At 39.4% G+C, this 26501-nt stretch overlaps 1 long non-coding RNA gene and 1 other non-coding gene across 2 annotated transcripts; both read left to right on the forward strand.

The window, feature by feature from the left end:
• Positions 1-7950: 7950 nt before the first annotated feature.
• Positions 7951-8056, forward strand: LOC116576868. The gene has a single exon (XR_004280327.1). It is a non-coding gene; the product is annotated as a U6 spliceosomal RNA (small nuclear RNA).
• Positions 8057-12207: 4151 nt separating this feature from the next.
• Positions 12208-21083, forward strand: LOC116576721. The gene is made up of 3 exons (XR_004280258.1): positions 12208-12350; positions 15349-15506; positions 20617-21083. It is a non-coding gene; the product is annotated as an uncharacterized LOC116576721 (long non-coding RNA).
• Positions 21084-26501: the final 5418 nt, after the last annotated feature.

The following is a 26501-nucleotide window of genomic DNA, read 5'->3' on the forward strand; positions in this document are numbered from 1 at the left end:
ACAGAGAGGAGATCTGAGCTAGGAGAGATATTGAAGGTGGAAGACAGAGCCCTGATGCCTTCTACTTGGAACCTGCCTTCCTCTGGTAGGCTGGAGTCTGAGCCAGGGAGGGAAGCTTGGGTAAGGACAAGCTTGCAGAACACTGCCATTTCTGAGTCTACAAAAATTTTGGAAAATTCTTACTGTCTCTGAGCCTTCATCTCCCCATCTATGTAACAGGGATAAAAAAGTGCGTAGCTTATAAGAGCTATTGCGGGCCTTAAGTGAATTAATATATGAAACGTACTTAAAAGAGTGTCTGGCACATGGTAGATACTCGATAAATGTTAGCTATTCTTATTTTTGTTACATGAAAAATAGTTTTCCTTATTTTTTTTAATATTTGATTGATTAATTGATGGATGGTTGGATTTTAGAGAAAGAGCTTACGAGCCAGAGGGTGAGGGACAAGGGATGAGGGGGAGAAGCAGAGTTAGAGGGAGAGGACAAAGGAAAGAATCTCAAGCAGACTCTGTGCTGAGTGCAGAGCCTATCATGGTGCTTGAGCTCACAGCCTTGAGATGATGACCTGAGCCAAAATCAAGAGTTGGATGCCTAACTGATAGAGCTACCCAGGTGTCCCCAAGGCCATATTTTTAAGGAAGTCTCCATTGGCCAACCCATCTAAAATTACACCTACCTCTGGCATCTCCTGTATCCTCCCTTGACTTCTTTTTTCACCAAAGGACTTACCACCATCAGATCTTTATATTTTCCTTCTTTGTTTATTTATGTGTTGTCTTCTGCCACCCACATGAGAATGTAAGCTTCATGGGGGGAAGGATTTTTTTTTTGCCTCTTTTACAGCCACATTCTACTATACCTAGATGAGTACCTGGCCCAGAGCAGATAGTCAAAACATATATGTTGACTGAATAAATGTTGTATCATGTGCTGCTGGTAATACTGCAAAACAGTTAGGGTAGGCACATGTCTATACTCTTGAATTACTGAGGATGGGCAGCAATGACAGGTGCCACTTTCTCTAGATGAGAAATTGAAATAATTTAGGTTGCTTCAGAAGTTATTGGGCATCTGCACTCTTTCCACATTTTGGCTATTGTGGACATTGTTGCTATAAAGAAGATGTAGTGTATATGGAATATTAGCCATCAAAAAGAATGAAATGTTGTCATTTGTAATGACATGGATGGAACTAGAGGGTGTTATGCTAAGCAAAATAAGTCAGTCAGAGAAAGAGAAATACCATATGATCTCACTCATATGTGGATTTTAAGAAATGAAACAGATGAACATAGGGGAAAGGAAGAAAAAATAAAATGAAATGAAAATTGAGAAGGAGACAAACCACGAGAGACACTGAACTTAGGAAGCAAACTGAGGGTTGCTGGAGGGAAGTAGGTGAGGGGAAGGTATAATTAGGTGATGGGCATTAAGGAGGGCACCTGATGTAATGAGTACTGGGTGTTCTGTCAACTGATGAATCACTAGATTCTATTTCTGAAACTAATAGAAAGAAGTTATTGGGCAAAACAGCCTATTACTTTCTGGGTCATGTCATGACTCTGACAGAGTAATCATCAGCATGTTTAAAGATAGATGGGTATTGTATCAGGACGTGGGCGCTGGCAGGTCTGAAATCCATAGGGCAAGTCCAAAGGCTAGAAACTGGGACAAGAGTTAATGCTGAAGTCTTAAAGCAGAATTTGATCTCCAGGAAACCTAACTTTGTGCTCTTCTCTCCTGATTAAGTGAGGCTCACCCACATTATTCTTTATTTTTTAAGATTTATTTATTTTTTTTTTGAGAGAGAGTGAGAGAGATAGAACATGAGTAGGTGGACGGTCAGAGGGAGAAGCAGACTCCCCTCTGAGCAGGAAGCCCAACTTGGGGATCGATCCCAGTACCCTGGGATTATGACCTGAGCTGAAGGCAGACGCTTAACCAACAAAGCCACCCAGGTGCCCCTAGGGTAATATTCTTTACTTAGAGACAACTGACTGTAGATGTTAACCCCATCTACGAAATACCTTCACAGCAACATCTAGATTAGAGTTTGATTATATCATTAGTCATTTTCCAGCCAAGTGGATACATAAAATTAACCATGGCACATATGGTAAGAAGAGAACAATCCTGTAGTTGATTTAACAAAGGGCTCTTCAAATAGTCTTTATTGGTATTAGAGATTATATGGTAAAAATGGCCTCAAATTCATGTAATCTTTTGACATTTGTTACACATTATATCAGTCAGTTCATAAGCCGGATTCAACTTCATCCCCATAATACGAGAATGGCTTCCTCATGGTGGTTTTCTAGTTAGGCTTTCAATAATGACCTAAAAATTCAGTACAAAAACATTTGGAGCCCCAGAAGTCATTTATTCTCACCAGGGACATTTGGAGCTTGCAGGTGAGCTAATGTGTGAATGAGCATTTGTGTAGAGTGACCTTTATATTTTAATGAAGGTTTTGGGATGCCTGTTTTAGGGTCTGATCATAAATGCAAAGATTCATAAAGATACATTATAATAATTTTTTTTTTTTAGCTGAAGTACACTGAAGCCCTGCTACTGTGTTCTAGGTAATGCTTAGCACCTTACCCAGTTATCTCACTGAGCCCTCGCTGCAGTCCTCTGAGGCAGAAGGTGTTTTTGCCTGCATTTTACAGGTTAGTTCCTTGGACTGCAAAGTCCTTTAGATCATGAAACCTTTCTAGTATTTCCAGTGTCTCACCTCCCTGTTCAAGTTTAAGCTTTATCCATGACAGATTCTAAAGCAGAGATGATTGTTAGATTGGCTGAGTTCCTTAGAAGTCTTGCTTTAAAAAAAAAAAAAAAAAGCCCTCAGAGAGTTCTCTTTGGCTATCCAAGGAGCAATAAACCTATGTCTTTTCAACTGAACCCTTTACTGTGATGCTGCCAAAACCCAAACACCTTGGGTTTGAAATCTGTATGGGGATACACTTTGATCACAACCGATCTGTCTTGTGCCTCCGAAGTTTTGAATTTAGGGTTCACTTAAATGTTCCTTTCGATCTGGAAATGCATAATTTCATTTTAAGGAAAAAGAAAACAATCGCTTTAATAAAAGTCTTTATGAACAAGGTTCAGAGGGCTTCTTGGACAACAAATGACTCTTACAAAACAACATTGTGGTGAGTTAAGTGTAAATGGCTCAGAAACATGCAGATTAAATTTCCCTGAAAACATGCAAGGGCTTCCAAAATTAATGGGGGAAAATAGTTGGACAATGTATATTTCAGACTTCATGCTTTTTCTTCTCTTTTTTGTTCTGTTGATCTTATTTTCTTTTACAAAACACTTCCTGGGGTGACTTCATCTCTTGTGGTCAGGATGCTGTCAGGCCAAGTTGTCATTAATTCTTGTGCATTCTGGGTGGCCCACTCTGGGTATCAGTTGTGTTCCTTCTCTTACAGAGTTAGCTTTCCTCTCTACTATTTGTCTTTCAATATAGGAAAGGTATAAAAATGAAAACAGAATTTAAAGTCTGTGCCAAGCTTTTAGGCCTTGTGAGAGTCCACTGTCCTGACACTTGAGAGACGAATATGTGAGGTTCTTGTATGTTGAAAACTGATAAATCTTCTGTGCTTTAACTCAGAAGATACCACTATGGATATAGATGTTGTAGAGGGATCCATAAATCAAGATTTGAAGATACTTTAGAGGGACTTTTAAAGGGCCCTCTAACCCATTCCCAAGTCTCAGACATATCTCAACATAAAACATGACAGAAACATAATTATAGTCTCATTTCTTAAATACTGCCTTAGAAAAGTTTCTTCAACATACTTCAGAAAAATATTTCTATGTTTTCCCCTGTACAGAAGTTCCCTTAAAAATAATCAAATTCAGGAGAAGAATCAATGAAACAAGATGGGATTGGGAAGGAGACAAACCATAAGTGACTCTTAATCTCACAAAACAAACTGAGGGATGCTGGGGGGAGGGGGGTTGGGAGAAGGGGGGTGGGGTTATGGACACTGGGGAGGGTATGTGCTTTGGTGAGTGCTGTGAAGTGTGTAAACCTGGCAATTCACAGACCTGTACTCCTGGGGATAGAAATATATGTTTATAAAATTAAAAAATAAATATTAAAAAAATCAAATTCTATTTTATGGAAATTGAAGTTTACTTTCCTTTTTCTTGTCTTTGCAGAGAACAAATTCTGAAACACTGGATTGTTACCCATGGCTCTCCTTGCCTGACCTGCCCAACCTTAGTCAGTGAAGCTTGTCAGACATTTCTTCCTTTCAGAAGAGAACAATGGTGATAGTGTTTATTTTGTGATTCTTCCTGCCCTATCTCCAAGCAATAACATCTGTCATATTGCGAGGTTGCATTAAGTCCTTTCCATCTCGAGACATTATGTAATAAGGAAAGGCCATTTGCCTTACTTAAGGAGTGCATATGTAGTGAAAAACGTGGTAGCAGCTTCCTACAGCTGAGAGCTTAGGTGGAATTACAAAATTCACATACATTGTTGTGTGAGGGAGATCAGCAGTTCCTTTCTCCAAAGGCAACTATAAAGCTGTACGAAACTTATAAAAGCGACTATTCTGTAACTCAACCAAAAGCATGCAATAGTCAGCAAATCCTTCATGCTTGGAACACTGGTGGACTTGAAGAATAGTGAGAGTCTGTCATTTCTTACTTGGGGCTATACCCATTTCACCTTACCCAGAGCCCAGTTCAGTCTTCATGGAGAAGTTGGCGGAGTCAGGCAAACCAAGAAAACATTCAGCTTTATTGCCATAGTTGAAGGGGTGTCATTTGATTTTGAATGATGGACAATAACTATGCTAAGCCTTGTGAAAGTGATCAGGTAGATAGAGAGAGGGCCTGTGTCTCTCCTAGCCTGAAGTTGCTGTCGTGATTTCATGAAGCCTTAAGTACAACACAGGATGGTTTAGGTTTCAAGTATATCTAGGTGCAGTATATATGACAATTATAGTGCAGATGAGGAGAAAAAAAATGTGTTTATTAAAGTTTCTATATTTTATCAGACTTAGTGTTGATCTATGTACTGTATTATAGGTAAATTAAAATGTACATCGTAATTTTTAAAATAGTCACTAATAAAATAGTATTAGAATAAAAATCATCAGAGAAATTTAAATGATACAATAAAATATTTTTTTAAAAAGCTTTATGTATTTATTTATTTGAGAAAGCGCAAAAGAGAGAGAACAGGCAGGAAGAGGGACAGAGGAAAGGGGAGAAGCAGACTCCCCGCTTGGCAGGGAGCCTGATGTGGGGCTTGATCCGGGGAGACTGGGAACATAATCTGGGCTGAAGGCAGATGCTTAACCAACTGAGCCACCCAGGCTCCCCACAATAAAAATATTTTTTTAACACTAGAGAAAGTATTAAAAGAGGAACAGAGGACCAAAAATATAGGAAACAGAAAACAAACAGCAAAATGGCAGGTATAAATCCAATTGTATCAATAATTACATTAAATGTGGAAAGGTCTGAATGCCCTGATGGAAAGGAAGAGGTTATCAGAATGGAACAAAAAGCAAAAACTCTATTCTGACTACAAGAATACATTTTAGATTCAAAGATAGAAGTAGGTTGAAAATAAAGGATGGGAATAATATACCAGGTAAAGAGTAAAAATGAAAGATTTGAAATGATCATTTTTAACATCAGACAGAATTGAGTCTCAGGTAAGAATTATTACTAGAGACAAAGAGGGACATTTTGTAATGGTAAAAATGTCAATACATCAAGAATATGTAACAATTATATGCACACCTAACAACAAAGCCTCAAAATAAATGAGGCAAAGCCAACTAGAATTGAAATAATTGACAGTTTAAATAGTTGGAGAGTACCTACTCAGTACTGTACTCTTAAAAATTGAAAGAACAGTTCCAGAATAAATCATCTAACATGAAAGAATTGTGCTATACTTTCAACAAACTCAACTTCTGTTTTAAGAACACTCTACCCAAAATACTCTGTTCTATGTATTTGCAAAATGTGTATCTTTTCAAGCAGATGTTGTGATATGACTGTAGAAGATGCCAAGGAATCCACAAAAATACTAGAATTAATCTACCAGTTATATGTATACCAAAAAGTGTTCCTATATGTTAGCAATAAATAGTTTAAAATAAAATGAACAAAGTAATTTGATACTTAATAGCAATAAAAAAATCCAGTATGGTTAAGTGGCAATTCACGTAAATTGTTATATGAAATCAATGCAATCTCTGTCAAAATACTAGCAGACATTTTTGTTAAAAATTCCAAAAATTTTTCTAAAGTTTGTATGTAAATATAAAGGATCTAGATAGCTAAAACAAGGTTTGAAAAGAAGAACAAAATTAGAGGCATTACTCTACCTGATTTCAAAACTTGCTGTAACATCATAGTGACAAAGCCAGTGTGGCATTATGGAAGGATACAGTTAATAGATCCATGAAACAGAACTGAGAGTTCAGAAGTAACCCATTTCTTTAAAGAATAATTAATTTTCAACAAAGATGCCAAGACAATCAATGGGGAGAGAATTGTCTTTTCAACAATAGTGCTGGGACAGTTGGATTTCTGTGACAAAAAAATGGATTTAGAGGCTTACCTCACACCATGCAAAAAATTGACTCAAAATGGATTATAGACCAAAGTGTAAGGGCTAAAATTACACAATTTCTTCAAGAAAATATTGGAGAACGTTTTGTGTTCATGAATAGGTAAGGAATTCTTAAATATGACCCCCAAAAGCATGATCCATAAAAAACTGATAAATTGAGCTTTATCACAATTTAAAATGTTTGTGTTACAAAAGACACTTTTAAGCTAATGGAAAGACAGGCCACACACAGGAAGAAAATATTTGCAAGTCATAGTTTTAGTGAAGTACCAGAATCTAAAATATGTAAAGAACTCATATAACTCAATATCAAGAAGATAAACAATCTGATATCAAAATGAGTGAAATTCATGAAATTCAAATGGACGTTTGAAGATATTGACAATGAAGATATTAAAACTGGTAATAATTATTGTGAATTAGATGTTCAGCACCAGTAGCTGTAAGAAAAATGCAAACTAAAATCATAATAATATACTTCTGCGTACCTACTATAGTGGCTATAAACTAAAAAACAGGCAATACTGACAATGGGTCCTGCATTGCTGATGGCAATACAAAATGGTACAGTCACTTTGGAAAACAGTCTGGCAGTTTCTTAGAAAGACATAACCTTATATAACTCAGCAATTTCACTGCTAGGAACCTACCTAATGGGGGCAGGAAATCACGTTCATACAAAGATGAGTATGTGAATGTTCATAGCAAGAAACAGAAACAATTCAAACTTCCATCAAGTAATAAATGGATTAAAAATGTTATATGCATAGAAAGGAGTACTATTTGGCATAAAAAGGAAATGAAAATCATACTGATTCATGCTATAATGTGGATAAACCTCAAAAACATTATACTGACTTAAAGAGGCCACATGTAAATAACTACATTTTGTATGATGCTGTATCTGGGAAATCTCCAGAAAAGGCAAATTTAAAAGAGATCAGAAGCAGATCATTGGTTGCCTGGGGCTGAGGGTGTTGTGAGATTAAGCTACAAATGGACATGAGTGTACTTTTTGTCATTTTGAGAGGATTCTAAAACTGGATTATGGTATTGGTCGTACAACTCATCTGGTTAAAAATCACTGCACTGGACAATTATTTTTTTAAAGATTTTATTTACTTATTTGAAGAGATCACAAGTAGGCAGAGAAGCAGGCCGAGACAAAGAGAGGGGGAAGCAGGGTCCCCGCTGAACAGATGTGGGGCTCCATCCCAGGACCCTGGGATCATGACCTGAGCTGAAGGCAGAGGCTTTAACCCATTGAGCCACCCAGGAACCCTGCATTAGACAATTATAATAAGTGAGTTTGGTACGTAAAAATCTTGGTATCACTTCAGCAGCACATGTACTAAAATTGGAAGGATACAGAGAAGGTTGGCATGGCTCGTGAGCAAGGATGACATGCAAATTCGTGAAGTGTTTCATACTTTCTGAGGCATAGCTTAATAAACCCTAGTGCTACCAAAAAATTCCACAAAGTCTTATTGTATGTGCGCCATTGACCAGACACAGTACTAGGCACTGGCAATTGAGGGAGACTAAGTAAGATGAAACACCTGCCTCCATGGGGCTTATAGTTCCCAGGAGTCTGTAAGGATTTGGAGCACGTTAGAATTGCCAGCTTCTGAAATTTCAGAAAAATCTTGAACTGTGTTAAAAATATTCTATCTCTTCCCCCCCCCCCCAAGGAATATTCCATGGAACTAACATTCTATTGTAAGGGATTTGGGGAAGATGAAAATAAGGACATAAACACATAAATACAGAACATTTCAGGAGGTGATAAATGCTGCTAATAGAATAAGAAAAAGTAATAAAAATGCTGAAGGAGGAAAAAGAGGTATTCTTTTATGTAGGATGGTAGTGGAAGGCCTCCTTGGTAAGGTAACCTTTGGCAGGAGACCCAGGAGAATGCGAAAGGGAGAGCCATGCCAAAGTCTGGGCAAAGAGCTTTCCTGGTGGAGGGAGCTGAGTCAGGGGTGTGTGGCCTCTTTGAGGACTGGCAAGGAGGCCAGTGTGGTTGGACCTGACTGAGTGAGTGGAGAGCATAAGAGATGAAGTTAGAGGGAGCTGGGTCAGAGCCAGTAAAAGCCTGAAACATATTGTCTGACTTTAAATTTTACTCTGAGTGAGCTGAAGGGCCTACTCTGTTTTGAGCAGAGAAGTGAATTGATCTAACATGTTCTAATGGGTCATCTGGCTGCTGGTGGAGAACGGGCTCTGGACTGCAAAGCTGGAAGCAAGGAGCTCAGTTAGAGGCTATTCACAGTCACCTGGGAGAGGGACACCAAAGGCTCCAATCAGGTTGACAGCAGTGTACATGAGAAGTAAGTGGGTCCTAGGATATGGTGACCAGAGAGGCCACAGTATTTGCTGTTGGATTGAATGATAGGTGTAGGAGAAAGAGGAGAGTCAAGGATGGCCCCAAGGTTTCTGCGGGGAGAAACTAGACTAGGTTATGAAGCAGATGTTGTCCTTAGGACGGGTCACAGTGTAGCCTAGTACTGCTGGTAGGACCAGATAGGATTCATTGCTAAAGTCCTGATGGATTAGGAGAGCAGGACGGGTAACTGAGCTCTCCTCACGCAGTATTTAAATCCGATTACATTCAGTGGTTACTTTATGAGTGTTCATCCTTGCTCCTGACACCATAGTTACAAAGGGTTTCCACAGCCATTACTCAGGAAACAGTACATCTCAAAGATGGCGGCGGTCCTGTGTGTTCCGTGGCCTCTCAGGAACCTTCTCCACCAGATGGCAGCACAGAGGTTCAGAGGCCTTCAGCACAAAGCCTCTTCCTTAATGAATATAAATGAAAAGCATTAGGCCCCTTTTTCAGGCAAGTCAGACTTTCAGTCTCCCTCCTATCTTCCCTTCCCCACCGAGGGCAGCCCCTTCCAATAATCAGCCTTCTAGACCATAAGAGAAGCTTTTAACGTTATAATCTCTTGTCACATTACTCAGCAGCCTCATCCAGGCCCGGGAAACCATTTCCTGGAGGCCTCTTTTTTATTTGTGTTCATTAGCTCTGCGAATACATTCTCTTGGAAACCACAGTTTAATAAATTTCATAGCGCATGACCAGCGGACTTAATGAATATTCGTCACTCAAAGCGATTTGTTTATTCAGCTTCTCTTACCTCTCCTCCCTTCCCTTAACTTCGTTCTGTGGAATGATAGTAATACGCGGAGAGCTGGCTGGCCACAACAGACCCAAAACGAGAAGGAGAAGGAGCTTTCTGAGCTCACACCTGTTTTAAGATTTGTTATCCTTGAAACGAAAAGCTGTAGGGATTCACTGGGCTCCTTCCTTGTAGCTCCCAGTGGACCTTGCTATTAAACCGCAGGGAGGAGCCCAGCCTTCAGAGCACTTAAAAGTACTTATGTCAAATCCATCCCATTCTTCCGGCCTCCGTTCCTGAATCCAGCCACCATTCCCAGGGGCTGGAGCACATTACAAGGCATTCACTTCATATGAATGGGCACAAACAGACTTTTTCACCATTTAGATATGTCTACATTTGCAGGCACATCCTGTAGGCTGCCTGAAACAGCCTTAATTTCAATTTACTGTCTCCCCAAGGATCTTGCCATTCTCCCGAAAGTGGAAAACTCACTGGTTGTTTCTCCTCACCGACCTCTCACCCGGCCCTCTGTCTGCCCTCCTCCTCTTTCAAGGAAAAAGCTGTACTGGGAGGAATATTTTGCTCAAGATGAATAGAATGAAGTTTTGATGCTTCTAACAGTGCATATGATCTTCTGTTTAAAAAAAAAAAAATAATGAGCACCAGATTATCACATTTGGAAACTGTTCAAAGGCAGCGCACAAAACCCAGTAAATGCCGACATGGGTCCCCCTAGTATGTGGCTCTACAAGGGAGCATGAAATCGTAGTCTTGAACTTTTATGTTGTCTTTCTGTTCTGCTGGGGCTAACTGCCTTTAACTTGTACTTGCGGAAATTTTTAAATGAATGCGAAAGTAGAGCTCCGTGAGTCCATCCTTAACTGTCATGGTGATCAACATCTGACCTGTCCTGTTTTATCTAATCCTCCTCACACATGTCCACATCCTTTTTACTTGGAGATTTAAAAACAAGTACAGATGTTAAGTCTTTTTCCCTGTACACAGTTCTGTATGTACGGTTGATTGATAGGGGTTTCCTCTTTAACCATAATCACTGTGTCAATATCACACCTAACAAAATTAATGAGAATTCCTTAAAATCATCTAATAGCCAGTCCGTATTAATTTTTCCCAGATTCCTGCCATCTGTGTTTTTGTTCAGAATCCAAGCAAGGTCCAGTCTTCGTACTAGTTGTTTTATCCTTAAATCTCTCTTATTCTACAACTCATTTTATTCCTCTCCTTCTGCTTCTTTTGAAATCTTATGGCATAGACTTGGTGATGTTCAGATTTTGGTTCTGTAGGAATGTCCCACACCAGGGATTTGACTGATCACTTCCTTGTGGTGTCCCTTCACTTCTTCTTATACTGTTAGGGTTATTTCTGACAGAGAAAATTGTGGCTGAGTTCCTCAGTCTTAAAATGAGTAAGACACACTTAGCTGGCTAAATGGATCAGACTATTAGGGGCCATCATCAGTTTGCTTTGCCATCTGGAGCTGGACTTAACTCTTAATTCATTCAGTATGTATTAATGTCATCTCGTACTGTACCAGGCACTGTGCTGGGCTTTGCGAAGGCAGAACGAATATGGGGTGGGGATGCGGGATGACTAAGCAAAACGTGGACTTTTCCTTGTGAAATTTAACAGTTGTGGGTCTTAAAGCACCTCTTACAAAGACGTTTGTGTTGGGTTCTCATAGTGCCTTTATCAAGTCCATTAAAGTACAAAGCCATCTCAAGTTTACTGACAAACACTGAGGGTGAAGCGACAGGAGCTATGGACAAGAACCGTACCAGCAATCAGTAAAGGGGAAGGCAGACATCCATCCTCCTGTGCCTTTGGATTCCAATTCTTTGATAAATTAATTTTGGATTTGAAACTCCGTTAATACTGCTAAAAAGATGTAGGCAACTTCTGAACCAAGTTAATGTAAGATCAATTAGCATCCACTACCAAAGAAGTTCCTTAAGAGTCCCTTGATTGTGACACTTACCTCCAAGAAACCATCAATGAGTTGAAATAATAATTACAATGACAAGTGCTGTGCACAGATGAAAAACAATGGAAATGAGAGTTGTACAAAATGAAACTTTCTATCTGTTCCCTATCAATGTATAATAAACTGATAATTCAAAATCTATGTGTTTTTTTTTGTTGTTGTTGATTTAATTGTTTATTTATTTATTTTTTGTATTCTACTTTATTTTTTATTTTTTTAATTTATTTTATTATTTTTTTTTTTTTAAAGATTTTATTTATTTATTTGACAGAGAGAAATCACAAGTAGATGGAGAGGCAGGCAGAGAGAGAGAGGGGGAAGCAGGCTCCCTGCTGAGCAGAGAGCCCGATGCGGGCCTCGATCCCAGGACCCTGAGATCATGACCTGAGCCGAAGGCAGCGGCTTAACCCACTGAGCCACCCAGGCGCCCTCTACTTTATTTTTTAAAGATGCTGGTTGTAGCCCTGGAAATGAATGGAATAGCCCACCAATGAATCAGGGCCCACTGACTGAAATCTTATCTTTGTGCCTTTGAATTCACATTGGAGCAAAGAATTGAGATGAAGGTTTTCAGAGACTGTAAAGAGCATCCTCCTATGTAAGTTTTTCTGGGTAGAACAGCTGGAAAGTGAGATGAAGGGAGACACTTGGGAGAAAGTAAGAAGTTCGGAAATTTCAAATATCTTATTTATAAGGAAGAGGACTAAAACTCGTTAAGTGGTTTTTACATGCTGGATGTTATTCCATTTTATCTTATGCAAGTCTCATAAAAATATGATAGACTAGCTTTTACCATTTACAAGTCACATGAGAAAACCTGTCTCTCTGTGATTAGGTAACATGGTTGAGCTGACAGAGTTAGTAAAGGCACAGAGTACTAAACAATTGATAGGGACCATATCTCCTCCTCACTCATATGGTGATTGGGGACCCATGGAGTCTGATGTCAGCATGCACTGTGCATCTTTGTGTGTTGCTTATTGACTTTGTCAACTAATAAATGAGGAATGAAAAACATAATGTATGCAAACACACAGCATCTACTGGGCAAAGAGTATATATTTATATATATATACACACACACATATATAAGATACATATTAGAATATACATGTATAAAATATACATGTATATAATAATATACATATATTATATAAATTAGAAAATTTGATTCTTCAAATTATCCACTAGAACAAGACAATATGTTGAAGATACTGACATTGGCTACATTTCTAAACTTGGATTCTACTAGCATCACCCATTGTCATGTTTCCTAAGTCAGTAAACACTGAGTGTGGTCGGCACCCTGTATGGACTAAGCACTATAGCAAAACTAGACAAGCAAAGGAACAGGCAAGTTCAACAACAGGTGTCAATCTCCGGCAGAGAAATTTCATAGGGTGAACTATAATTTTACACACTCACCCACTGTCTCATCAGGACTAGGTTAGAGATTTGGTGTTGCTATTGGCATTGTTCTGACAATATTTCCATCCTCACACATGTCATATCAGAAGGCAATGAAGTGTGGTATTTAAGAGCACGACCCTCAGAGCGAGGCTGTTGATGCCCAAATCCTGGTTGTGCACTTAGTCACCATGTGGTCTTGGACAAATTCAATGCTTTTTTCCTCCAACCTCATTTGTAAAACTGATCATCGTTGATGATGCTGATCGTGGTGATGATGATAAATGTGCCCACCTCATAGGTTGTCGTGAGGATTAAATGCTTTATCATACCTGAAGCACTTGGAACAGTAGCTCAAATGTAAGAACTATTGGCAAATATATGATGTCATGAGTTAGATATTCCGTCTCCTCTCAGAAAGGCTGACCTCCTCAGTCTTAATTGCATTTTGATAGCTTTCTGGAGTGGATCAAATCAGAAGTGTATCTCTGCTCATTCAGTGGGATTTTGTTAGTCCTATCCGATAGATAAAACGCAGTGTGAGCATGTCACAAGTTCAAAGATGAGTGGAAGATCTGATCTTTCCTCAAAAAACATGATCTAATTGAGAAATAAGTATAATTTGCCACCACCTGGCTTGGAGACCTCTCTCAAAACACTATCACTTCCTAAAAATGAAGGGCTCAACTCTTCTACAACCAGTGATGGATGAGCTGGGACCCACCAGGCCTTACTACCACACGTCACAAAGGCAAGATTCTCTTTCTGAGAAATATAATGAAAATGATGAACTCCTAGAACTCTTTTAAATAAAATAGAGCCTGAAAAGTGAGGGACTATTATGTTATTTAGTGACAGCTTCCAGAAGAAAAATGTGAAGAAGTATATGATTAAACATTTTTATTTAGGGCCCATTTTTTCCCCCTTCCTTCCTTCCTTCCTGCCTTCCTTCTTTTCTTCCTTCCCTTCTTCTTCCTCCTCTACTTCCTCCATCTCCTTTTTGTTTTCTTCCTTCTCCTAGTTAGACATTAATAAAGACGTGTCAAAGAAGCAATGGGCTTATCAAGTTGAGCAAGACAACTTCCATCCCTTCTTTTGGAAATTATGATTGGAGAAGCTTTATTCACATTCTTTCTTCCTCTCTCATAAGGTGATTAACTTTCAAATCTGCAGATGGTCTTTCCTTTGATGTCTAGGAGGACCTTTGACAGACAGTACAGTATTCAGAGGGAACATTCTGAGCCCATAGTGCAGTCCTCACTCCGATGAATCTCTCTCAAAATTATTGCTAATTGAAAATGGATAGGCATGTTTATTTGTGAAGTCAATAAGCTCCCAAAGGGAACCAGAGGCCCAGATGTCTTCATCTTTTTTTAATTGGCCATTTGTCTTCCTCTAAAGATGCATATCTTCTATGATAGCAAATAGAGTCATTTATCTTGAACTGGTTGCTCCATATTTAGCTATATTACAAGTCATGGACTTAGTGAAGTGTTGGGAACCTCAATAATGCATCATATGTCTCATTAGCAATGTAGAAATCTGCTTCTGGGCCGAAGTATTAACTGCTGCCAAAACGAACAACTGTCTGTCACATAGGAATGTACTGCAGGAATCAGCTACCTCATGTCTTATTAGGATAGATTTTCTCCAGTATATGGTGCAAGAGACATGAGAATTTATTTTCCTGCATGGTTCTTCAGCCTGAGCTGGATGCAGCCCTACAAATGGGTGATTTGAAAGGGTTATTTGATAAGCCTCTTGTTTGCAACTGAAAAGGCATCTTCCAATAATGACAGTACCAAAAGTCCAGGATAGGTTTCTGAAGTCACCCTTGAGAAGTTACTGAAAGCAAAGCTGAAGTTTTGTCATTTATAGCCACTAATCCATGTAAGCAATCTTCTGTCCCAGCACTGAGTCCCTGAGTCCCTGAGGCCTCTAAGGTTTCAGTTACTGCTGAGATAGTGAAGAGGAGGTGGGGGATGGGTAGCTGCACAGAACTGGGGGCAAAGGCGGAGAGAACAAATAGAGAGTTTCATGGCTTCTATTATGTTTGCTAAGGTCATCAGGAAATCGGAAGTGATCAGCATTCTATAGACCTCGTACTTCTCATTACAATATGGCCCCTTAAAGAACCCCGAAAAAACAATACAGCCCCTTCATCTGAGGTTTTCTTTCCATGGTTTCAGTGACCTGTGGTCTGCCGCGGTCTGGAAGCAGATGATCCTCCTTGTGGAAACAGAAGGTCCATAGTGGCCTAAGGCTGCGTCACGATGCTTGCATGATTCATATCACGTCTTCTCACCTCAGAGGCATTTTGTCGTCTTACATCACCACAGCAAGAAGGGTGAGTAAATACAACAATGTTTTTTGAGAGAAAAAGGCCACACTTAAGTATATTTATTACAGTGTACTGCTAAAATTGTTGCATTTTACTCTTAGTTATTGTTATTCTTTAACTGTGCTTCATCTATACATTAAACCTTATCATAGATATATCCGCTTGGAAAAAACATACTATATATAAGGTTTAGTACCGTCCATGGTTTCAGGCATCCACCAGGGGTCTTGGAATGTATCCCCTGCATATAAAGGGGGACTACTGTATACAGCTTGTTATCTAATTGCCTCCATGAAGATCTTATGTGTTTGTAATTGAAAAACTTTGTCCTTACAAAAATTTAAGAATTTATGGCCATATCTAAAGCCTCCAAGAAATGGATATAGAGATGTATTCTTGGCGGGGGGGTGCACAACACAATTTGTCTGGCTTCATATACAGATTATTTTAAAAATTTGTTACTTCAATATTGCATTTGGGGAACAAATGGACTGTGTAGTTTGTTGGCATTTGTTTGATCATAACCAAATTCCAGGACTTCGTGAATCTTCCAGAGACTCGGAATCATGTCTGAATCATGAAGAGTACCCTGGAACAGAAGTCCCTCATTCTGTAATGACTCAGGGAGAGGACAGTCTCGACTCTCTTTGTGCCTGATGGGGGCAGTGGTAGTGTGCACATTAACTTTCTGATACAAATGCACAGGTGCACCCTGTCCCAGACCACGGAGATATTTTTCCAAAGCTGGTACCATCTTGGATTAGACTGAAGGTTGACCAAGTGAGTAAAAACTGACATTGAATGTATATCTAAACTTCTTCAATACTGCACTTAACTAAATAAAGATACATAATTAGAAATAGTGTGTAAAGTTTTATATTCTGAGAGTCACTGGTGTTTCAGAGATAAGGTCTCTGCTCTTAGGAATTTATAGTCTAGCTGTGAAAATACATAGACCATAATTACCACACAATGGAATATTTGCTATGATAGAAATATGTATCCAGAGGAGGAAGAAATGAATTTAACTTTGAGGGAGATGTCATAGAGGGTATGATATCTGATTTGTACCTTAGGAAAGATGTAGGATTGCTGTAGATGGTCAAGGAATTGGGGAGCATATGGGCTAGAGAAAATCATATGTGGGAACATCTGAAGGTAGGAAAGTATCTAGCCTACTTGGGGAAGAGTGAGGGTCCCTGGTGCGGCGTAAAGGTAGGGACGGCCAGTGAGGCTGGAAAGGTAAACACTGGCTGAAGTATAGAAATGCTTCCCTAGGGGTGCCTGGGTGGCTCAGTTGTTAAGAGTCTGCCTTTGGCTCAGGTCATGATCCCAGGGTCTGGAATAGAGCCCTGCATCAGGCTCCCTGCTCGGTGGGGAGCCTGCTTCTCCCTCTCCCACTCCCCCTGTTTGTGTTCCCTCTCCCACTGTCTTTGTCAAATAAGTAAATAAGATCTTTTAAAAAAGAAAAAAAGAAAGAAAGAAAGAAATGCTTCCCTACATGTCGTGCTAGGACTTTTAGACTTTAGTCCATAAACAATGGAAAGTCATGAAGAGGAGGTATTGACTAAAGCTCCTGATAGAAAATCTGATAACAGAATATAATATCAGGAAAAGTACAAGCAACCAAACCGGACTGGAACTCTCTGGACGGGGAGCCCCTTGGAGGAATGGCTGCATTCCCTCTTTAGGTCTTTCTAGGAAGCAAAGTGGCTTGGTTCTTCAGGAGAATGGCTGTCCCCATTGTGATACCAATGGCTGTCAAGGCATTCTCATCAATGGAACCAAAGATTCATCTCTTTCAGATTTGTGCTTGGGATGTGCTGATATTCCTTGTGATGTGGTCTGTGTTTACTGCCTCTGCCTCAAAGCAAACTTCTCTGACCATCCAGTACAGTTTCTCATGTCTGCTAAAGCCAGTCTTCTGTCTTGTGCTCTGCTCACCTCTCCATTTTCTCTCTTACACACATCTGGCATCTCTGATGAACCAGAGGGAACACTGACTTTCTAGAAGTTTATTGAGTGGTTTTTCACTGAACGAACATTTGTTGAACGTCTTCTATGTATCAGGCCCTGGGCTAGTCCCTCCATGTAATGCTAAACAAGAGTGAATCACTGGTGCAGCTTTATTCATGGCTCTCTCATTTCACTCTATCATAGCTTCTATATCACACATAGGCTTTGATCAAGGCCATTCGTGATCTGACTTTGTCTTGGTGGTATCTTTTTCCTAACATTCACCAGTGTGTCTCCTCTCCTCTGGTCAAGGCTTGTACCCAATCTCCTTCCTCTAACCCAGCCTGAGGGTCGTTCTCTCTGCCTCAGAGCCCTTCTCCTTGCAAATCCAAATCCCAATCACCATTCAAGGGAGCTGCCTCATGAAATCTTTCTGATAGCTAGCGTTCTTTTTTTTATTTCTTTGGGATATGGTTTAAAGAAGTTAAAAGAGGTTAGCTCTAGGGAGAGGAAGATATGTGATTGGGGAAGGGAGTTCACAGAGCAATTGGCAACAGCTATTTCTCAAGCTGGGTGATGGGCATATACAGGGCTTTTTGTTTGTTTTTTTTTTTTTAAACATAGTTGTTTTTGTCTGGCTGAATTATTTGACTGAAGAAAAATAGTATGTCACTTATTAAGTATGTACCTCATTCAAGTTATTTAACTTCTTTAAGCACCAGTACCCCATTTGTAAAATGAAATGAAAATAACACCCCCTTATAGAGTTGTGAGAATTGGTAATTAAGTCGATGCCTAGCGAGTACTTACAAAGTGCTTGACACATAGTAAGTGCTCAATAAATATCAGTGATTATCTTTACCTCTCTCTTCCTTCTGAGCTCCTAAGAGTACTTTTGCTATAAACTCTAATCCAACATTTAATTGGGCCTTGGCTGGTTCTGTAATTTTTTGCTATTTTTTCAATTGCACTTCTTCTCTCACCTCCATGATGTTGTAAACAAGTCAAGGGCGGGCGTGTATGTGATCCTTTGTATGCTCTGCAACACCTCAAGTGTATTTGAAGAGCTTAAGAAGTACTTATAGGTTGATTGATTGGAATAATCTTTTCAAGAATGAACTATATATGACCCCCATGAGTTTTCCACTCAGGTGTGTCTGAATGTCTAAAAAAATGTCCTGTGTATGTCTGTTACTTTCCTCCCATAATATGACTTAGGAGAAGGTCACCTTGGGCTCAGAGTTGAAATATACAGATCAGCAGAGGACATGATCATTCACAGGCTTTCCAAAGTCCACTCACCACTTCCTTTTTCCATTCAGTACTAGAACATCACCTAATAACTCAATAAGCATGCTCACCTCTCCCTTCTTAAAAGGTTATAATCTTCTATTTCACACTTTAAGGAAAATCTGAGCTAACCAGCTGCTCCACAGCCAAGTTCTAATGGTGATAATCATCTCACTCTTGGTGAGACTATTTTAGGGTTTGTGTAAAGCCATGGTTTGGGTTCCAGAGTCCACAGCAGAGCTAAAATCCCATCAGTTGCTGGCTATAGGGCATCTCTCTGCCAGTAATCCATCTCCCTAGCTATTGCTTGCCTCTGGGGTGAAGTCAATCCAGTCTAAACAAAGGGGGCCCAGAAGACTGGCCTGAACCCCTAACATGTGCTTGCCAACCCCTGAGACCACATTTCCATTTATCACATGGTTTCCAAAGGTTCTAGGAGGCCAAGTGTTTCTACAGGTGTCCTTGGTTGGCAGGTAAGAAAACCAAGAAGAAACAGTCTCTGTCTCCAGGCTGTTTCATTAGAGTTTGGTGCTGCTTAGTCCTTGGTCAGACCATCTAATCTCAATCTATTTAGTGGAACTGCCTTTGCCGGAGTAGGTGACCAGGCAGCAGAGGGGAGAGGGGCAAAAGGGAAAGGAAATGGGTTAGAATAATGAAACTAAGTAATTTCAAGAAGAAAGCCCACTTGGTGGGTAATCAAGTTTCCAAATCTATACCTAAATAGATCATAAACCGTGCTAAAAGGATAAGGTCTCAGGAGACTCAAATGAGTCTTCATTCTCAATCTTATATGGTAAATCTATTGCCTACCGGGTAGAAGAAACATTTAAGATAGAAAGTATAAATATGGGGCACCTGGGTGGCACAGTTGGTTGAGGGACTCTTAATTTCAGCTCAGGTTGTGATCTGAGAGGGTCTTGAGATTGAGCCCTGCGTTAGGCTCTATGGTCAGTGGGGAGTCTGCTCAAGATTCTCTCTCCCATGCCACTAGCCCTCCTGCTTGTGAACTCTCTCTCTCCCTCTCTCTCTCTCTCTCACTTTTTGCCTCTTAAATTAATCAGTCAATCAACCAATCTTAAAAAAAAGAAAGTGTCAATAAAATTCATGTGTGACTTCAATCATAGGTGCCTCATATGCTTGAACTTCTTCATGTCCACCTCAGTCTCCATCTTGTAAATTGTATCCAAATAACATTGAAAACACACACACACACACACACACACACACACACACACACACACATTCACACACATCACCACCACCACCAACAACAACAACCATCACCACAAAGACCTTCTTGGCCTGGGAATTCTGTGCAGTCAGGCCTGACTTCTGTCAATTACCCCAGATGCTAAAACTAATTGGCTTGATGCTCAGATGAAAGAATCTATGGCTGGAAAGGCAGGAAAAGACCCCTCCTGTGACCAAAGCCATTAAACCTCAATTAGGACATAGACAGAGAAGGTGTAGATGAGTCTGGGGTAATTACCAGTCTTTGTCTGACAGCTCAGTTCCTGCAGCCTGGGCCAGAGCAGGTGATCTGGAAACCCGATCCTCAGACAGCTGCAGATGGCGTAGGCTGATTGTATCCTGCCCACCAGACCTCCCCTCTTCTGGCTGCTTTCTGCAGTGGGTGGCCCCTCACAACTTCTTACGGCCTGGCAAGCTGGCCCCATCTGTTTTAGACATGGACAAGCACACAGAGAGCCACCCAGGGGCAAATATTATAGATTCCAGCCCAGGAGACAACTGCTGGATAGGAGCAATCGTGATGTTCCTCTTTGTGCTTTAGGACCATCTCTAGAAAACCCCTTCTGTGTGCTTCAGGTGCATTTGTAACCAACCAAGGCATCCCCTGTCCTCATTCTAGGTACTTGGGGAGACTTGATGACTACTTGGCCCCGGATGTTTCCCAAAGGCTTCCTGAGACTGGAGTCATTCCTGCCTTCAATCCTGAAAGTGCTTTAAGTGTAGGGATGGCCGGTTCCCAGGGATGAGACTATGGGATGAATTGTGTATCCACCAAGTTCATATGTTAAAATCCCAACCCCTCACACCTCAAATGTAATGGTATTGGAGGCAAAGTTTGAAGAGCCGACGTTTGAATGAGGCCACTAAGTTTCGGGTGAGGCCTTCATCCAAACTGACTGGTGTCCTGATGAGAAGGCGAAATTAGGACACAGATGGAGATTCTACAGATGCCTGTGAACAGAGGATTGATCACATGAAGAGGCATCCAGAGGGCAGCCATCTGCACGTCAACCAGGGAGGTCTCAAGGGAAACCAATGGCACAGACACCTTGACCTTGGACTTTCAGCTTCCTAAACTAGGAGAAAATAAATGTCTGTTGTTTCAGCCACCCAGTCTGTGGTATTTTGTTATGGCCTTCAAGCAGACGAATACACATGGGTTCATTAATTTACTCAACAGCTATTTGTTGAACATTCACTAGGTGCCAGATATTTTTTAGGGGGCAGCAAATACAGAGTGAAGAAGAACCCTGGTTCCTGCTGTCATAGGGTTTACATTTTGGTGGGAGGGGAAGGTCACTAAAGACGTAAAGGAATGAACAAGTTAATTTGAGAGAATGGTCAGTGTTATGAAGGAGACAGAACAGGATTGTGTAATGGAGAGTATGAGGGAGCAGCTTTGGATAGGGCAATCAGAAGAAGGGTTTTCAGGGACCATATTTGAGCTGAGGCCTGAAAATAAGATATTACCTGCACAAAGACCTAAGGAGGAGAGTGTGCAAAAGGTCTTGGGCAGGAACAAATTGATGTCTTTGAGGAACAGAAAGCCAGGAGGAGTGAGAGAATAGTGGTTACAGATGGATTTATGTCTATTGAAACGAGGGACAAGCGTGGCCAGCTACACAGCTCTTGCGTCCTCAAAGCCAGCAGGGTCAGGAACTGAAGAAGGTATCTAGAGAGGTGAAAGACACAGAACAGAATCCTGATGAAGGAATCTGAGGTCTACCTGCCTAGTTGGCCTGGATAACTGGTTCTCAACCTGACCAGAATTAACGCCTCTTTTTAAAGCAAATATTGTATAAGAACCTTTTCATCATTCCCATCCTTTTCATTATCAATCATCATAAATAATGTGACTTATCTCAATGCATAATTTTAAAAAATCAATATAATGCTATAACTATAATAAAAAGGAAACATTTATTTTATCTTGTTTTAAGATTTTATTTTTAGTAATTTTTAAAAAGATTTTATTTATTGGGGCACCCGGGTGACTCAGTGGGTTAAAGCCTCTGCCCTCGGCTCAGGTCATGATCCCAGGGTTCTGGGATAGAGCTCCACATCGGGATCTCTGCTCAGTGGGGAGCCTGCTTCCCCCCTCTCTCTCTGCCTGCCTCTCTGCCTACTTGTGATCTCTGTCTGTGAAATAAATAAATAAAATCTTAAAAAATATATATTTTATTTATTTATTTGACAGAGAGAGAGAGAGATCACAAATAGGCCGAGAGGCAAGCAGAGAGAGAGGGGGAAGAAGGCTCCCTGTTGAGCAGGTAGCCCCATGTGGGACTTGATTTCAGAACCCTGAGACCATGACCTGAGCTAAAGGTGGAGGTTTAACCCATGGAGCCAACCAAGCGCCCCAAGATTTTATTTTTAAGTAGACCTTCACCCAGCTTGGGGCTCGAACCTATAACCCTAAGATCAAGAGTTGCATGCTCTACCAACTGAGGCAGCCAGGAACCCCAAGGGAAATGTTTATACTAAAATAATGTCCATGCATAAATATGCTGGCCCAAGTATGCTGGAAGAGACAAGAGTCAGTGGCCAGCAGGTTGAGTCACTGTGAATGACTACCCCTGCCGGCTGACACCTAGTTGAGTGGATTAAACTGACTATTAATCATCAATAATTTAGAAAATATTCCTCCAGCTTTACAACTTGTTATGGTAATATCATGTCAATTTTAAGATTATGGTCCAGTTTGGGGAAGTTTTCTTCAAACTTCTTTTACTTGTGAGCATTAAGATTTCCTGGCTATTCAGGTTTTCTTGTGCAATGACTGATCTTCCGTGCTCCACAAACTGTCCACACTCATTAGCTACTCCCTACAACCTTTAGGTACCAGGCCCCCTAGGACCCACAAATACCCCAGGGAAACTCTTGGCTCTGAATCTATCTCACAGTGTCAGGTAATGAGGAGCAGTGGAAACTTTCTGGAAGCGAATCCTACCTTGGAATTAATTATATAACAGTAACTGAACTGTACCTGAAAATGTCTGGAAATCACATAAACGTATTTTACTAAACCCAACACTTCACTCAGCTTCCCTTAAGCTTGATCACGAAAATGCTGGTGACCCGACAAGAGAAGTGTGGCAGCTAGAGTGGAAAAAGAAGGTGGCTTGAACCATTTCAATACTTCACTTTTGTAAAACTGAAGAAGCCTTGTGAACACGTGAGCACTCTGCTTGGCCCTCCCAGCTACACACGTCAGAGGCTGTCCGCTTATATTTCTTTGTTTCACCATTAATGCCCTTCTATTCCTACTCAACTTCTTGTACTTCTGACCCCAAACCGAACAAAATCCCAACTCTGAATTCAAACTTCTATTTCCTCCATTAATATCCTGCTGAGCACTGCTGGAGAAAAATCATACTAGTATGCATGACATTTTCCCTGCAAATCTGGTATTTTGAAGCCCAGTTAGGCTGTGAATCATGCCCCATGATTCTACAAGTCTTGAATTAGTTCCATCTTCACTTTCCTAAACAGCTGTTCTGAACATTCCTCACTGTTCTTAAATACTTATCTTTGACTGCTTTCACTCTTTCTCATTTTAATATCCTTATAAAATTATATATATAATATAATATACTGATTATATATTTACATACAATAACATAATACAAAACTATATATTTAACATATAATTATATATAATATATGTAATTATCTATACCTATTGTTACCATGTATCCCTTTTTTAAAGATCTACTCTCTTAGCAGCTTTCAAATTTGTGATACAGTATTGTTAACTATAGTCACCAGGCTGTCCATTACATCCTCATGACTTATTTATTTTATACCTGGATGTTTTCCAATTTTGACTTCCTTTACCCATTTCTCCCTTCCCCATAACCACTCTTCTGGCAGCTAGCAATCTGTTCCCTGTATCTACGAATTTTGTTTTGTTGTTGTTATTTTTTTAGATTCCCCATATAAGTAAGATAATATAGTATTTGTCTTTCTCTGACTTGTTTTATTTAGCATAATAACCTTAAGATCTATCCATGTTGTTGCAAATGGCAAGATTTCATTTTTTGCTATGGCTTAATAATGTTTCAATAATAATATTAACAATTGAGTATTATATACAGAGATGGATAGAAGTAGATAAATCCCATTTTCTTTATGCATTCATCCATTGATAGATACTTACATTTTCCATATCTTGGTTATTATAAGTAATGTCACAACGAACAAGGAATGAATATACCTTTTTGAGTTAGTGTTTTTGTTTTCTTCAGTTTAATATCCAAAAGCAAAATTACTGACATATGATAGTTCTATTTTAAATTTTTTTTAATTAAATTAAAAATTTAAATAAAAAAAAATTCATACGCAGCATGGAGCCCAACTCAGGGCTCGAACTCAAGATCAAGACCTGAGCTAAGATCAAGAGTCAGATACTTAACAGACTTAGCCACCTACACACCTTATCTCTGTAATTTTTTGAAGAACCTTCATAATGTTTTCCACAATAGCAACACCAATTAACATTCCTACCACAATGCACAGGGTTCCCTGTCCTCTGATTCCTTGCTAACACTTGTTATTTCCTGTTCTTTTATCATAGCCATTCCAGTGGGTGTGAGAAGATATCTCATTGTGGTTTTGATATGCATTTCCCTAATGATGAGTGATTTGAGAATCTTGGTCATCTTTGTATCTTCTTTGGAAAATTTATATTTGGATCTTCTGTCCATTTTTAAATAGGATTGTTTGCCTTTTTTTTTTTGCCACTGAATAATATGAGTTCTTTTTTTTTTAAGATATTAACCCCTTATCAGACATACAATTTGTAAATATTTTCTCCCAATCAGTAAGTTGTCTTTTCATTTTGTTGATGGTTTGCTTTGCTGTGCAGGAGCTTTTTAGTTTGGTGTGGTACCACCTGTTTATTTTTGCTTTTTTTATTTTTGTTTTGCTTTTGGCATCAGATTCAAAAAAATCATCCTGACACTTACGTCAAGGAGCTTTCCTTGTTTTCTTATTAAGAGTTTTATGATTTCGGGTCTTATGGTCAAGCCTTTAATTTTAAGTTACTTTTTGCATATGGTGTAAGATAGTGGATGATTCATCCTTTTGCAGGTGACCATCCCGTTTTCCCAGCTCCATTTACAGTAGAGACCCTCCTTTCCCCATTGCATATTCTTGGCATATTTGTTAAGAGGCCATTGATGTGTGGATTTATTTCTGGGCTCTCTGATCTGTTCAGTGATCTATGTGTTTGTTTTTATACCAATACCATACTGTTTGTTGACTACAGCTTTGTAATGTAGCTTGAAATCAGAAAGTGTGATACCTCCAACTATGTTCTTCTTCCTCAAGATTACTTTGCACTTCGGTATACATTTTAGGATTGTTTGCTCTATTTCTGTGAAAAATACCATTCGAATTCTGATAAGGATCGCATTGAATCTGTAGATTGCTTTGGGTATTATGGACATATTAACAATGCTAATTCTTCCAATCACGTAACATGGGCAGTCTTTCCATTTATTTGTGTCCTTAATTTCTTTTACTTATGTTGTATTCAGTGTATAGGTCTTCTTCCTAGGTTAAATTTATTTCCAGGAATTTTATTCTTTTTGATGCAATTGCAAATGGGATTAAAAAAAAAATCTCCTGATAGTTCATTGTTAGTATATAAAAATGCAACAGATTTTTGTATATTGATTTGTACCCTGCAAACTTAATTCTTTAATCAGTTTTAACAGTTTTTTTAATTTTTTTGGTAGAATCTTCAGGGTTTTATATATATATAAGGTCATGTCATCTGCAAATAGTGACAGTTCTAATTCTTTCTTTCCAATATGGATGCCTTCTATTCCTTTTTCTTTTCTAATGGCCCTGGATAGGACTTCAATACCAGAAGGGTTGAGATAGGGCATCCTTATCTTGTTCCTGATTTTAAAGGAAAAACTTTCAGCTTTTTCCCATTAAATATGATGTTAGCTGCGGGCTTGTCACATACAGTCTTTGTTACGCTGAGGCATATTCCCTCCGTACCAATTTGGCCGAGAGTTTTTATCATAAATGGGTGATGAATGTTGTTAAGTGTCTTTTCTGCATATGTTAAGATTATCATGGTTTTTATCCTTCCTTTTGTTAATACGAGGTATCACACTGACTGATTCGAAGATGTTGAACCATTCTCGCACCCTTGGGATAAATCCTACTTGATCATGGTGTATAATACTTTTGATGTATTATTTAATTTGGTTTGCTGATATTTTGTTGAAGATTTCTGTATATATACTCACTAACGATATTACCCTGTTATTTTCAAATGGCCTCCTTATCTCATTTTGGTATCAGGTAAGGCTAACATCATAAGATGAGTTTGGAAGTGTTCTCTCTTTTTTGGAAGAGCTTGAGGATCAGTATTAATTCTTTGAATGTTTGGTAGAATTCAACAATAAAGTTGTTCGGTCCTAGACTTTTTTTTTTTTTTTAAGATTTTATTTATTTATTTAACAGAGAGAGAGAGAGAGAGAGAGA

Source organism: Mustela erminea, chromosome 17 (assembly GCF_009829155.1).
Source record: "Mustela erminea isolate mMusErm1 chromosome 17, mMusErm1.Pri, whole genome shotgun sequence".
Classification (NCBI taxonomy): domain Eukaryota; kingdom Metazoa; phylum Chordata; class Mammalia; order Carnivora; family Mustelidae; genus Mustela; species Mustela erminea.